The 14,831-nt window shown below is 46.1% G+C and overlaps 1 protein-coding gene across 3 annotated transcripts in view; it reads left to right on the top strand.

Moving 5' to 3' along the window:
- The window catches only part of ZNF831 (zinc finger protein 831), a 99,746-nt gene that overhangs the window by 21,917 nt on the left and 62,998 nt on the right, over positions 1-14,831 (top strand). The gene's annotated exons all lie outside the window — the stretch shown is intronic.

Raw genomic sequence — 14,831 nt, 5'->3', positions numbered from 1 at the left:
GCAACGGGGTGGTGGAGGGTTCTGACAAGAACGAACAATCCGTTTCAAAGCATCTAGGCCAAGCGAGAGTGTCACAGGGTTCTGAGGCTGAGAAAGGTTAGTGTTCTTGGACACAGGAGGCAAAGCTACTAGTAGGAGAGGCTCAACGTGATTTAGAGGTAACAGTGTCCATGCCTCTATGTCCAATAAGATGTCCTCATTCGGATCTCACTCTCACCCAATTAATGTCCTAATTTTCACATGAAATACGTGGTGAGACTGTGGAGTCGGCGGCCATTTTAATCCAGCAACTTGCACCATTAAGTTTTCTGTTTGATTTTCAGCAACATCAGCCCTGTGGCTGTAAGAAATAAGAGATTCTTTTAGGACTGTCAGGAAGGCTGTCTGATTCTCAGACCATGACTTGAAGTGGGAGTTAATGAACCTGAGCTTGTCATTTTCTCTCTGTAAGCACTCAAGGGCACTAAAAAAGATAAAATAAAAAATAAAATTCATCTCACAGCACAGCCCTTATGGTCATCACTACGGCCACAGGGCAAGAGTGGAAGTCACTTGAGTTCCCGAGGCATGTGCTGCGATCGGCACTTTATCACAATCACCTACCTGTAATAGCCTGATTAATTGTGATGCCCCTGCATGTCATGGGTTACAAGCATCAAGTTGCTCATTGGCAAGGAGCTCAGCATTGCACTCAAGTCCAAAGGCCTGATCAAGTCAATCCCCAGAGCCCGTCTTTAGGGATCCATCTCTTGGGCCCCTCCCAGCACCAGTTCTGTAGTAACCTATGTGTAGTCAGGTAGAACTCACACAGTAAGTTACACGATTAACTGTAAGAAAAGAGTAACTGTAAGACTCAAAGCAGCTCTATATGGTACCCTAAGATTGAGAGAGAGTATTTGAGGAGGAGCAACCTCAGAAGGGGTACAGATCTCATTGGAGAAGTTGTGGTTGGACCATCGAAGGGCAGAGAAGTTGGCTGCGTTAGCCAGACTGGACCTTGTCTGGCATTGCTGAACAAACAAAAGGCGACACTGAAGTGCGGGCAGAAAGCAGGCGCTGGACAACAGGAGCCGTGGGTGTGCTTTGGGAGTCTGTGCATAGTGGGGACACAAGCCTTCGGAGCTCCTGGGCTGTGTGGTAGGAAGTAGGGCTTGCAGAAGGAACAGCCACTCTGTGTGGACCTCCAGCCACAGGTGGGCTGTGCTTTGGCTGCACAAGGCCCTAGTGTCACTGACAAGAGGTGCACACACATCCTCTCCAATCTGAAGCTGTGTGGTTGCAGAGGGATCACATTTGTGGTCTGTGGTTCAGGCAGACTCCCTCAGATAGCCTCATATTAATTATGTGGCTATACTCATCACAGTCTATTGGTGTCAGTATTTACCAGTTGGCGTGAAATGTAGAAACTTTACCTCCCTTTACCTTCTCCCATTTACAATTGTCTTACAAATTTCTTCTAATACATTTAGAACCATATCAGTCAGTGCTGTTTTTGTCTCCACTATCAAACGTCATTTGGAAAATTCCAAAGGAAATACTGCATTCACCTATATTTTCACTCTCTCCATAGTTCTTTTTCCTTCTTGGTGTTCCAAGTGTCCTTTTATTGTTTGCTTTCTGTTCAGAGAACTTCCTTTACCCATTTCTTTAAGGTATGTCTGCTGGTGACAAATTCTCTTTGTTTTCCGTTATTTGAGAATGTCTGGATTTCTCCTTCATTCAAGAAGAATCTTTTTGCTGGATGTAAAATTTTGGGTTGACAATTCTTTTCTTTCATTCCTTGAAAAATGTTTTGCCACTTCTTTCTGGCCTCCAAGTTTCTGATGAGAAACCTGCTGTCATTAGAATTTGTTGTCTGCTTTAGGTAAAGTGTCATTTCTTTCTCACTTCTTTCAAGAATTTTTTCTTTGTCTTGACAGTTCAGAAGTTTGACTCTGATGTATTTTGGTGAGGATTTTTTTGATTTTATCCTGTTTTGGGTTCACTAGTTTCCTGAATCCATGGGTTTATACCTTTTGCCAAATTGAAGTTTTCAGCCGTATTTTCTTTGACGGCTTTCGCCCGGTCCTCGTCCCCTCTCCGTTCGTGATTCTGACGACAGGATTCTATAGCTTGTGTTAGTCCCACCGGTCTCTGACGCTCTGTTTATTTTTTCAGCCTATTTTCTCTCTGTTGTTCAGACTGGGAAATTTCTACTGTTGTGTCTTCAAAGTCACTGATTTGTTGTTGTTGCTGTTGTTCCCTCCATTCTGATGTTGAGCCCATCGTTGAGTTTTTAAAATTTTGGTGATAATATTTTTCAGTTCTAAAATTTCCGTTTGGCTGTTTTTAAAATTTTTTTCTTTTTTTCTATGTCTTTGCTGAGACTTTCTATTTTTTATTTGTTTCAAGCACATTTGTAAGTGTCCATCGAAACATTTTTATCATGGCTGCTCTAAAATCTTTGTCAGATAATCCCAATGTCTCCTGTGTCTTGGTCTAGGCATCTACAGATTATCTTATATTCATTCTGTTTGAGCTCTTCCTGGTTCCTTGTAGAAGTGAGTTTTAATGAAAACTCGGACATTTTGGGTACTATGTTATAGAGTCTGGATTGATTAAACCTTCGGCCTCAGCTGGCGTTTCTGGATGCTGTTTGGCAGGAGAAGAGGGTAGCTAGAGGTCCAGGTCACTTACTCACTTTCTGTTGACCCCCCAAGGAGGAACTTGTCATTACTGCTTGGTGAGGGTGGTAGTTGTAGCTCCCCACTAGGCTGTCACTGATCTCTCCCTTGGGAGATGGCAGAGCCTTAGAAAGATAGGCTGACTTGTGATTATTCCCCATGTGACTTCCACTGACAGTGTGGGTGAGGGTGGTTTCATTGCTGTTGGAGGGCAGTGAACGTCCTGACTCTCTGCACAGGCCTCCTCAGATACCATCCAGCAGGGAGGGAAGTGGATAAACAAATTGTGCCACACCCACATACCTGAATACTGTTCAGCAATCAAAAGGGATGAATTGCTGAAATACACAGCGGCTTGGATGGATCTCAAAGGCATTCTGCTCAGAGAAAGAAGCTGGATTGAAAATGCGACGTAGGCTATAGCTCCATATAGATGACATTCTGGAAAAAGCAAAACTACAGGCACAGAGATGGAGCTGTGGTTGCCAGGGGCTAGGGGCGGAGGAAGGGGCTGACCAAAGAGGTATGGGACAGTTTGGGCCATGGGGAGGTATTCCTTTGCATCTTGACTCTGTTGGTAGTTACACAACTATATCTGTTTATCAAAATTTTTAGAATTATACACTAAAAAGGATGAATAGTACTATACGTAAATTGTTCCTTAATGAAAAAAACAACAACAACAAAACTCAGTGCAGGGTGGTATTGCTGAAAGATGGAGAAGTTTGAGGGGTGTGATCTCTTGTCAGCTCTCTGCAGCCAAAAGATAATCTTTGCAGGCCCTAGTTAACTGTAATATGTCAACTGTAACTGAAAAAATAAACTGAAGAAAACCCCCCAGCCCTCACCGAGACTCCCATACCTTTACGAGTAAAACCCATCCGCGCACTGGATTTCGTGCACACACTGTGAGCACTCACAAAGTGTCCATCCAAACGCTGCATTTCCAAAGCGGGCAGTTTAACACGTAGGGGTTAAGTGTTGTGATTCTCAGAATCCCGTCAGTATTTGGGACTCTTTGTCCTCCCCAGCCTTGAATTCAGCCTTGCATCTGTTTGCTATTTCCCTGCCTAATTAATGTAATTATCTAAAACAATAGCCATCACCAAGACAATATTCTGAATTATGTGATTTCACTTCATAAACAAACAAATCTGTTTCTACCCTGCCAGGCGATTGTGAATTGTGGTGTTAGGTACGATTTGATATGTTCTAAGCTGCAAGGGATCATGATATACCTCCAGGCCCCTAATGGGAAGAGCTGCCTTTGGGGCGTGCGTGATGGCTAGCAGAGGTCACCTTCAAACCTGTGTTCTGTGGAGGAAGAGGGGTGGTCCTGGGTGACCATCCTCACCTTTGTGTGAGGCTTGTCTGTCAGCCAGCAGTAAAGCTGTAAACTGAGCTTTCTCCATCTGCCATGCAGCTGAGTCGTAGGCACAGCAGTAAGAAAGACAGGCCTCTTGGTTGTCATTTAGCTAAGAACGGTGCCTCGATACGTACAATTTCAGGTCTTTTTGTACCCAGACATTTTCCTGCCCTGTCCTGCCATTGAGGAAACAAAGGCCCAGGGAACGAAAAGCTTTTTCCAGAAAGAATCACAAAATATTGCTGGACATCTGGCATCCCTGACTGCATTTCCTTTACATTTAGTTAAGCCTCACGCACACCAGGCACACTCCTGGGTGTTCCCTCTGCCTGAAACCCTCCTCCCCCACATACCAGCTTGGCTCGCTCCGTCACTAGCCTCCTGTGTTTGTTCAGACAGTACCTTCTCAGTGTGGTTCACCTGACCCGTCCCGTGTAAAGTAGCGGCCCTCCCTCCTTGCCTGGTCCCTCTCCCACCTCCCTCCCTCCCACTCCTATCTTTCCTTACCATCTTTCCTTACCATCTTTCCTTACCATGCTCTCTTTCCTTCCATAACACTTACCATTTTCTGATACATTATATAACTTATTTTTAAAAAATTGTCTGTCTCCCTAACTAGAATGCAAGTTCCATAATACGAGCTCTTTTGTGACACACCGTCGGTGTTCCATAAACCTTTGCGTGGATGAAAAGATCAATAGGTAGAAATGAAACCACGATAGTCGTACGCTCCATTTAATGTCGCTCTGAAGAGTGCTAATTCGTCTATCACTTTTGGTTTGAAATACTTTACTAAATAAAGCTAATGCTTGTTAGTGTGAGTGTCTCGATCATTCTTATGAGCCCCCAGCTGAGGTGACACATCATGGCCGACCATTCAGTGTACTCTAAGCCAAGGGGGGTTGGCGCTCTCTCTGCCAACTCTCTCTGCCAATAGTGACCCGCAGCCTCTCTCCTAGCTAGTTAGTTTGCATTCCAGAGAACATTTCTGAATTAAAATGCGTGTCAAAAAATATGCAAGTACTTCAGCTGGTTTGCCCCAAGAAACAGAGGAAGATAATCTTGCTATAGGGTAAAATGCAGATTTATGGGCAGTCCAAGCCCTTCAAAGAAATGGGTGAGAAAACAGAGGGTAAAGATCAGCAGACACAGGCCCTGTGGACACCAAATGAGCTGGAAAGGTGACCAGTGGTTGAAAAAGGGAAGCTGAAGAAACTCAGGTCTGAAGCATGTCAAGACCTTGTGATATTTGAGGAAAATAGAAAGTACAATGCCATTTCCAGGGGGCTCAGCAATAATGACCCTTTCAATGCTAATGAATTTATCTAGCCCAGCAATGTCCGCTGTGAGAAGTGGGTTATCAGTAGCGTCACAGCCCGTGAGGGATGTGGCAAGGTAGACATCAGCACTGGTCAAAATTACCCTTAAAATTCTTTAGTCAGGTACCATGCTGAAGCCACATTCTTTGTTCAGTTATCTCTTGTTATCTAACAAACAACCCCCAACACAGTGGCTTAAAATGAGAACCATTTATTTAGCTTCTGATTCTATGGGTCAGTGTTTTAGGCTAGACTCAGTTGAGTGGTTTTTCTTATCTTGGCTGGACTTACACATGTGAGTGTGGGAGGGACTGGCTGGGCCAGGAGGGCCTCCCCGGGGATGGCTGGTCTGGGCTCCATGTGGCCTCTCATTGTTCAGTCCCCTAGCTTGGGCTTGTTCTCATGGAGGAGGCAGAGCAGATGCACCCCGTGTCCCAAGCCCTAGTCTTGGAACCCGCTCACCATCGCTAGTGCCACTCTGTTACCCAGAATCAAGGGGTAGATAAAAAGTCTCCATCTCTTGAAGGGCAGAGCAGCAAGTCCCCCTGCAAAGGCTGTGGAAACAGGGAGGTGTAAGGGACTGAGACCACTTTTTTGGCCACTACAAACAGTATTTCTCAGTACTTCCAACTCAGCCAGTTTTTCCTTTGGTGTTGAAACTTATTTCTTTGTTTCATCCACAAATGCAGTAGGGGGCTTGCATATTCAATGCACATTGTACCTGAAACCCTGCAAACACTGGAACTGCAATCAGCAGTGAGATGCTCATGGTGGGAAGGCCAAGGGGAGCTCCGCTGACCAAGGCTTCAGGTCTCCTCATTTTAGCTGCCACACGCTGATGGACTTGACGGCTAGGGGCAGTGCCAAGCGACGGACATTGTCTTCCTTTTTGGGCAACCTCTGAGGTTGAATTCAACCTCACCTCAGGTTGAGTGACTCCACAGTCTTCCCCCAGACTGCACTTCATTCATTCCACAAATATTTATTAAACACCTCCCATCTGCCGAATACTGTTTGGGACACTGGCCGTCCTGGGTCAATGACTGATAGTATACAGCCGTTAAATGTAATAATTCAGAGACAGTTTCACAGCCCGAAAACATAGCTCATGCTGCACCTTGGATATATGAAAAGAAAATGTTCCTTTACGTTGCCTGTAGCTGACTGGATCTGCTCAAAAGCCCTACTCCCTGGGTAGTGGGAGGAAATTTTTCAAAAAGCGAGCATGTATTTGTTGACTTCACTGAGTTTGTACTTTGGGCCAGGCCTGTTTAAAATTCATTTAACTCTCACACAACCCTATGGGGGAGGTGCTAGTATTTCCCCATCTTACAGATGAGGAAACTGAGTCACAAGGAAGTTGTGCAGGTCATCGGAAGTCACAGCATCTGTAAATGCAGGGCCCTGCCTCCAGAGCCATCTCCCTTAACCTAACCACTGTGTGGAGCCAATTTAATAAACGTCCAGGCCCCTGTGTCCCCACATTTCACGTTCTGTTCCCACCATGCCCCTCACATCTTCAAGATGGCATCTGGCAATCCATTGGGTCCACGCTGGGGCTCTCATTACAGAGCTATTCTTCCTACTAGGTGCCCCTTTCCAGCACTCTGCGAGCTCTAAGTCAACCCCCATCTAGGCCATGGGAGGACCTCGGCATGGGGGCTCCCTGGGGTGGGGGCTCCCTCTGCTCACCCTTGCTTTGCCCTGGACGTCTCCATACAGTTTTTCAATAGGGAGATGGGACAAGCCCTGGTGTTGCCCCCACAGCTTCTCCTCTCTTGATTGAAACCTGACTCTCCTGCTCGCCTACCTCATGTAACCCGTTCCCTCCTCACCATCTTCCAGGGCTAGGAAAATGGCATCATTTTCTTTATTTTCTGTACTAGTGTCCTGTGGCTGCCATAACAAAGTCCCTCAAACTGAGAGGCACAAAACAACAGAAATTAATTCTCTCCCAGTCTGGAGGCCAGAAGTCCAAAATCAAGGTGTGAGCCGGGCCGTGCTCCCTCTGAAGGCTCGGGGGAGGCTCCTTCCTGCCTCTCGCAGCTTCTGGGTCCCTGGCCGGCCCTTGGCTTGTGGCCGCGTCACGCCAATCTCTGCCTCCGTGGTCCCATGTGTCTTCACAGGGCCTTTTCTCTTGTACCTCTGTATCCTCTCCTCTCTTCTTCTAAGGACACCAGTCATTGGACGTAGGGCCACCCAACTCCAGGCACACGTCCTCCTGCCTTGGTGCCTGAAACAATAAAACAAAGAGAGAAGATAATTTAAAAAAACCCTTTCTCTCTCAGCAACAGTATCTGCTCTCAAGATTATTGTCTGTCTGACCAGAAATCCTTGTTTGCATATTTGAGGCTGGATCTCACCTGGTTCTGTCCGTCTTCCTTCTTTCGAAAGGAATACACTTCCCAACGACTTGACCTTGAGTAAATCTCTCCACCTGTCAGGGCATCATTCCCCACACTGGACCAGAGCGGTGCCTTCCTCACAGGTCATTGTGTGGGTCAGGTGACCTGATACAGGTAAAGCAGTTGGACCAGTGACTGGTACAGGATAGACGCTATGTAAGACTCAGCTACGTCTGTGACGAAGGTAAACATGTATGTTGTCACCATCTCTCTTTAGGCAGAGACACACCTCAGGCTGCCTGAGGTAAAGCCAATTGACTTGGAAAAGCAAAAAAGAGAAAATCATATTAATCGTTTTTAGCAGGTTGCTCCCATTTTGGGGCTTAGGCTGTGACAAGTGCTGGTAGATGGTATCTATTTAATCCTCCGTGTTTATCCCCATTTGACAAAGGAGAGTCCTTTATGTTGAAGGGACTTGTAGAAGCCACTCAGTGGGGTAAGTAGCAAACTAAAGCCTGAACTTGGGAGTGTTTTCTTGTCAACCTAGGGAACCCCGGCCCTGGGCAGGCCTGACAGGAGAGGGCAGCCTCCCCATCTGGCCAAGCCACCCTGACATTGAAACATCTGAAACCTACCGACCATCTACAGGGAAACCACAGGATTTGTATAATGAAACCAGGTAATTTGAAGGGACGCGTTTCTGCATGAGCCTTCTGCACACCATGGTTTTGTCCGTGAGCTCCCTCTTGGCTCAGTTACCTCAATTTGTTTAATCAAAATATATTTTGTCATCAAGCGGAATGAATTTGGGTAAAGTTGTAGCGAGAACCGCCATATGTTTGGCCCCTGGAGTGAGGTTCTGTAGCAGCGTGGGGAAGGGTTCCTGCTTTCAGAGAGGTGCTACTCTACCTGACCGGACAGTCCCACTCCCACTCACCTTCTAGACTGCTCTAGAATCTGACAAAAGTCAGAGATGCTCTCGCTTGCTGGGAAAACTCAACCATGCACATAATTTAAGTTGTAATTTCACATTGGGTCCTGGAAGGCCCAGATGCAAGTGTGAGTGGGCTCTTGAGGGAAGTTTAAGGAGGGGGCGAGGGCTGGCAGTGTTACCCCAGAGGCCAGGGGCTGGAGCTGTAATTGGGACCTGGAGACGCCACCCAGCAAAAGTGTGGCCTTCATAGAGAGACAGAGCCACCTGGGACCAGCGCTGGCTGGCTCTCTTCCTTCCCTATGCTGACCTGCTGGCGTGGACACCAGAGGACAGGGGAGCCCGTGGCTACAACCTCGGGGGCTCAGGGAGGAAGGAAGGAGATCGGACCCATCTCCAGGGTCTAGCCTGAAGGTGTCCCAGGTTGAGATCTTAAATTAGAGGTATAGACCCCCAAATATGGGACCATACCACTTGGATGAGCAAGATCATCTGAGGGGCCCACAGATACGCACTTAAAAAGATGAATAGTTATATATTTATTTAATAGTTCTTAGAAAACAATGATAATCGTGGCAATGATATAGTCCTCCCCTCTTTTTTTTCTCCAGTTATTTCAAGTACTTATTTATTGCTTTTTTTGTTGTTATTGTTTTGCTGTTTTACTCTGATAGGTAAAAATATGGCATCCTGGTAAATATGCTTTGCATTTCTTGGTTGGCGAGGATAAACATCTTTTCATATGCCTTTTTAAAAATTGTTTTGATTTAAAAAGTGTTTTAAGTTGGTAGACTTAATTTTTTAGAGCAGTTTTAGGTTTATGGAAAATGAGGGAAAAGCACAGACACCAAACACCACCCTAACCCACTCCCTCCTGTAGCTTCCTCTGTCAGCAGCGTCTTGCATTAATGTGGTGCTTTTGTGTAACTGGGGAGTCAGTATCATGCATTGGTATTAACCGAGTGCACATTGGGGTTCACTCTTGGTGGTGTCCATTCTGTGGGTTTGGACAAATGTAAAAATACACGTACGCGTCATGACAGTGTCACACAGAGTAGTGTCACTGCCCTAAAACCCTGTGCTCTAACTGTCCAGCCCTCCTGCTCCCACCTCCTGGCAACCACTGGTCTTTTTACTGGCCCCATAGTTTTGCCTTTTCCAGAATGTTGTGTAGTTGGAATCACACAGTCTGCAGCCTTTCCAGAGTGGCGTCTTTCACTTAGTAACATGCATTTAAGTTTCCTCCATGCCTTTTCCTGGCTTGACAGCTCATTTCTTTTTAGTGCTGAATAATATTCCACGGTCTGGATGGACCACAGTTTATTTATCCATCACCCACTGAAGGACGTCTTGGTAGCTTCCATGTTTTGGTGATTATGACTAAAGCTGCTGTAAACATCCGTGTGCGGGTTTTTATATGATTCTAAGTCTTCGGCTCATCAAGTAAAGATATGGTTCCCTCCTCTCTCCCTCCTCTTTTTTTTTTTACTTTTTAAAAGTTGTAAAATAGACATAACATAAAACTTGTCATTTTAACCATGTTGAAGTGTGCAGTTCAGTGGTGCTATGTACATTCACATTGTTGTGCAAACACTTCCCTTTTAGAGTCAGGGTATTTCAGCAAAACAGACCCCCATTACCCAGGCATGGGAGGAAGTAACGGCCTGAGTGGTCCCCACACATGGTATAGCAGGTGACAGGGGTGCAGGACTGATTGAAGCTTTGGAAACTTGTAACTAAAACAACAGTCTCAGCTGTTGTTTAGTTCTTTGTGAAAAGTTGTGGTTAATACATTGTGTACATTCCTCCGAGGGGCCCCAACTGTGAATTTATAAAGCCTATTTCTTTCTTTGCCCCTTTGTGGGTTATTTAGGAGGATGGGGGCTTTGGAAATAGTCACTGCTGTCCCTCGTTTCTCCCAGCTCTCTGTCCACTCTCCGTAATGCTGCACACTCATACCCAAGAATATTACTGGCTTGGGGGTCGCTGGAGGTGGGGGGCTGCATACGTGGCAGAGTGCGGCGTTGTGGGCCCTCATGATGGCAAGGGTGAGCCCTTGACAATGAGTCTAGCTGACCAGGTGGCCTTCCCAGAACCTTTCCTGAGATCCACCTTCCCAAACCTGTGTCTTGGTTTCCCCATGAGTCTAACGTGGATGGTGTGATCTGCGACCTCCTTGATTCAGGGTGAGGAAAATTAGCAGCGGCGCTTTGAGGTTTCTGGAGAAACGTGCCATTTCCCGGGAAGGTGCTAGCTGGCTCCTTATCCTGCAGGCAGGGATCCGCTGCTCCTAAAAGGCGTCAATTTTGCTGTGATCACAGAACATGCTGCAGAGAGAGCAAAACGATACCCACGGCAGGTGTGTGAGAAGTGCGCTCTGTTTTCCGGAATTTCTATTTTGAAGCCCCTCTCCTCCCACCCTGAGGCAGTCAGTTCTGGGCTTCTTTTCTCCTCCCCCCCGGAGGTTGGGCTTATTTGGGGGGGATGTGTGGGGCTTGGTCCTCAGCTCCTCGAGCAGCCCCCGCTTCCCCGAGATACCCCTCGAGGACATGCCGTTTGACCCATTTTATGACCCATTTTCCTGGTCACTGCCGGGCCTCTCTTGGGTGCTCTGAAATTTATTCTGGGGCTGCATGGCTCTGGGTGTGGGAAACCTGTGGGCTTTCTCCATCCCCTCCTGGCTGGACATGAGCCGTGGGCTGCTGCTCTGTGGCCTGGGGCGGCCCAGATGGCCCTGGGGGACTGGGTCCAGGTCACCCCTCCAACTGACCCCGTGAAGCCAAAGTTGGAGGTCTCCTCCCTTCCCTCTGCCTTCCTGCTACCTCCTCCCAACCCAGGGCCATCATAACCCAAGGGCTGGGAAAACTGGCTCATCCTCTTCAGATGTTTTTAGGGTTTAGGCTTTAGAATTCAGAAGTCTTCATTCTGTTTCTGCCACAGCAGCTTCCACAGAAGCCCTGCCCGTCTATCTCCCGCTGCACTTGTCATTTTGGAGCCAGCCATGGGCAACATTGTTATGCCTGGTGGCTTTCTGGGGCCACCAGGGCCAGCTCAGTGCGTCCACTCAGCCAGCTGGACCTGCCAGCATGTCATTGTTCCCAGGAGTGGCCCTCGATGCTTGACAGCTCCCTTGCCCCAGGTTTGGGTAACTGAGGTGTGTTCCCAGCCCTGTGATGCTCCAGCTGCCCCAGTGAGGGATGGCTGCATAGCTTCTGTCACCCGGCTTTCCCACTCCCCTGTGAGTGTTTCTTGGGATTGCTTCCCAAACAAAATCCTTGCAATAGCGTCCTTTTCTTGGGAACCCAACCTGAGCAGCACCCCTTCCCAGAGGCAAAGAAGGGATCCTGCTGTGCTAACTGATGGGGGAAGAGACGGGTAGGAGGAAGGAGCGGGAGGGGGAGGAATCACTAGCTAATAATTCAAAATATTATGGTGAATGGTTGAAAACTCAAGTAAGTCGAACTCAAGTTACTCCTTGCCTGGCACCGCCCTCAGTGTTTTTACACACACGATTTCATCTGATCGTCCAGTAGTTCTGCCCAAGTGACCTGTCCTGAGAACCCAGGGAACTGGGTCTCAGGCAGAGACCAGCAAGCCAGGTGAGCAGGGCAGAAACTCAGGTCTGACGGTTCCCTTGGGGAGCACCTTGAAATTCCTTAGCTCGCAGAGGATGCAGTGTCTGGAGGTCAGCCATTGTCTGCTACTTACATTAGCCCTGAGTCATTCGAGCAGCTCCCTGCTGATCTCTAGAGATACCTGCCTTTAAATTGTTCCTTAAATACTGATAAGGTCTCAAATGTTTTGAGGAAGGTGGCATTGTTCTGTGAGATTCATAACGTTAAACAGATTTGTGAGTAATAGAGAATAGGAGAGATGGTCTCAGGATTAAAAAAAGGACTGACTTGTAGCATTTGCCCATTTCCATGGTGTAAATACTCCCACCATGGCCAGTTCCAAACTGTGAACATGACATTACTGAACCCAAAATTGGGAAGAGGTGGGATGTGGAGTGAGCTGGTATTTACATTACACCAACGCCACCAATGTAGCTAACCTCAAGAACACTGAGAATGGTAAGATGTAATAAAATAGTTGGTAAGTGATGAGTTTTAGTATTTAGTACTTTTTTCCTGAGGTAAAATTCACACATTAAATTTACCATTTTAACTACTTAATGTGTACAATTAAATGGTATTTAGTACATTCATAATGTGCCACCACTACCTCTATCTAGTTCCAGAACATGTTCAGCACACCAAAAGGAAGCCTTGTACCCAATGAAGCAGCTGTTCCTCGTTCTATCTCTCTACCCCTTGTAACCACTATAATCTGTTTTCTGTGTCTATAAATTTGCCTATTCTGGATTTTTCATATAAATGGGATAATACAAATGTGGCCCTTTGAGTCTGGCTTCTTTCACCTAGCATAATGTTTTCACGGTTCATCCATGTTGTAGCATGTTTTTAAGGTTTATTCCTTTTTATGGCTGAAAAATATATTGATAGACCACATTTTGTTTGTCCATTCATCGGTTGACGGGCATTTGGGTTGTTTCCATCTTTTGGCGATTGGGAATTGTGCTGCTATCAACATTCATATACACATTTTTATTTGAATACCTATTTTCAATTCTTTTGGGTATTTTCAATTCTAGAAGTGGAATTGCTGGGTCATGTGGTAGTTCTGTGTTTAACTTTTGGAGGAACTGCCACACTGTTTTCCACAGTGGCTACACCATTTTCCATCCCCACCAGCCGTGTGTGACTGTCCCACTTTCTCCACATTCTCGCCAACACTTATTTCCAGTTTGTTATTATTACTACCACAGCCTTGCTCATTAGTGTAAACTCATATTTGATAGAGTTTTGGATTTACATTTTTCTAGTGACTAATGATATCGAGCATCTTTACCTGTGCTTTTGGCCATTTGTATATCTTCCTTGGAGAAATGTCTCTTCAAGTCCTCCGCTCATTTTTAAACTGAGTTGCTTGTCTTTTTTTTGTTATTGAGTTGTAAGCGTTCTTCATGAATTCTGGATATATCAGATGTACAATTTGCAAATATTTTTCACCCATTCTGATGTGTCCTTTGATGCACAAAAGTTTTTAATTTTGAGGAAGTCCAATTTATCTTGTTTTTGAATTGCTTATTCTGTTGGTGTCATCTCTAACAAGTCACTGCAAAATCCAAAGTCATGAATATTTACTCCTATAATTTCTTCTAAGAGTTTTGTAGTTTTAGCTCTTACATTTAGGTCTTTGATCCATTTTGAGTTAATTTTTGTGTATGGTGTGAAATTAGAGTTTAAGTTCATTCTTTTGCATGTGATACCTAGTTGTAGTACCGTTGCTTTTAATGTAATCTATTGCATTTTAAGATGATATAATTTAATTTTTCTTTATGACAGCCATGGTTAACAACCAACTTGCAAAATTCCTGAGAATTTAACAATCAGCTCTCGTGAGCCCGTGTGAGCTGGCGCCAGCATGCCACTACCTCCATCTTACCCTCCTGCGACAACCTTGCTGCTGAAGGCTGGAGTTTGGATTTGCTTTCTTGAGGAGCCAAGCTGGGGGATGGGTGAAGTGCTTAGGGAGGCCCTGGAGGAGGGGTGCCTGAGGAAAAAGGAGCTGGAGACCCCAATCCTGTCAGCATGGGCCTGTCTGGCATTTTCCCATTGCTTCTAGCTTTCCTTTCCTTGTTTGAAGAGCAGGTCTGGGTCTCTCTCACTCCCTTGCTTAGCATTTGCCCAGTTGATCCTGCTGGCTGACAGGGAACCAATTGTGTCCCAGCTGGATGTGATGGGCTTTGAAAGCCCCACCTTTGAGCAGAGGCCCAAGCCTGATCCTGAGGTTTAGGAAGTGCTTTTCCTGGTGAGGTGGCCAGGTAAAATATAGGATTCTCAGTCCCATTGGGATTTCAGGTGAAAAATGCGTAATGTTTTAGTATAAGCATGACACATGCAAGATTTGGGATGTATATCAAAGAACTGTGCATTGTTTATCTGAAATTCAAATTTCGTTGGGGGTCGTGTGTTTTCATTGGCTAGATTCTGTAAGCTTCCCCTCCGGTGAGGTTTCTTCCTTGTTGCCTCATTCAATAGCAGAGACAGAACTGCAGTGTGGCAAGAGCCATAGGGAGCTGCTCTGCCCATTTTACAGATCTGGCGACTGAGTTCCAGATAAGGAAAGGGACTTGCCCCAAAG

Source organism: Rhinolophus sinicus, chromosome 13 (genome assembly GCF_057876585.1).
Source record: "Rhinolophus sinicus isolate RSI-liver-muscle chromosome 13, RSI-T2T, whole genome shotgun sequence".
Classification (NCBI taxonomy): domain Eukaryota; kingdom Metazoa; phylum Chordata; class Mammalia; order Chiroptera; family Rhinolophidae; genus Rhinolophus; species Rhinolophus sinicus.
Note: the sequence above shows the minus strand (reverse complement) of the source record. Positions and strands in the feature narration are given on the sequence as shown.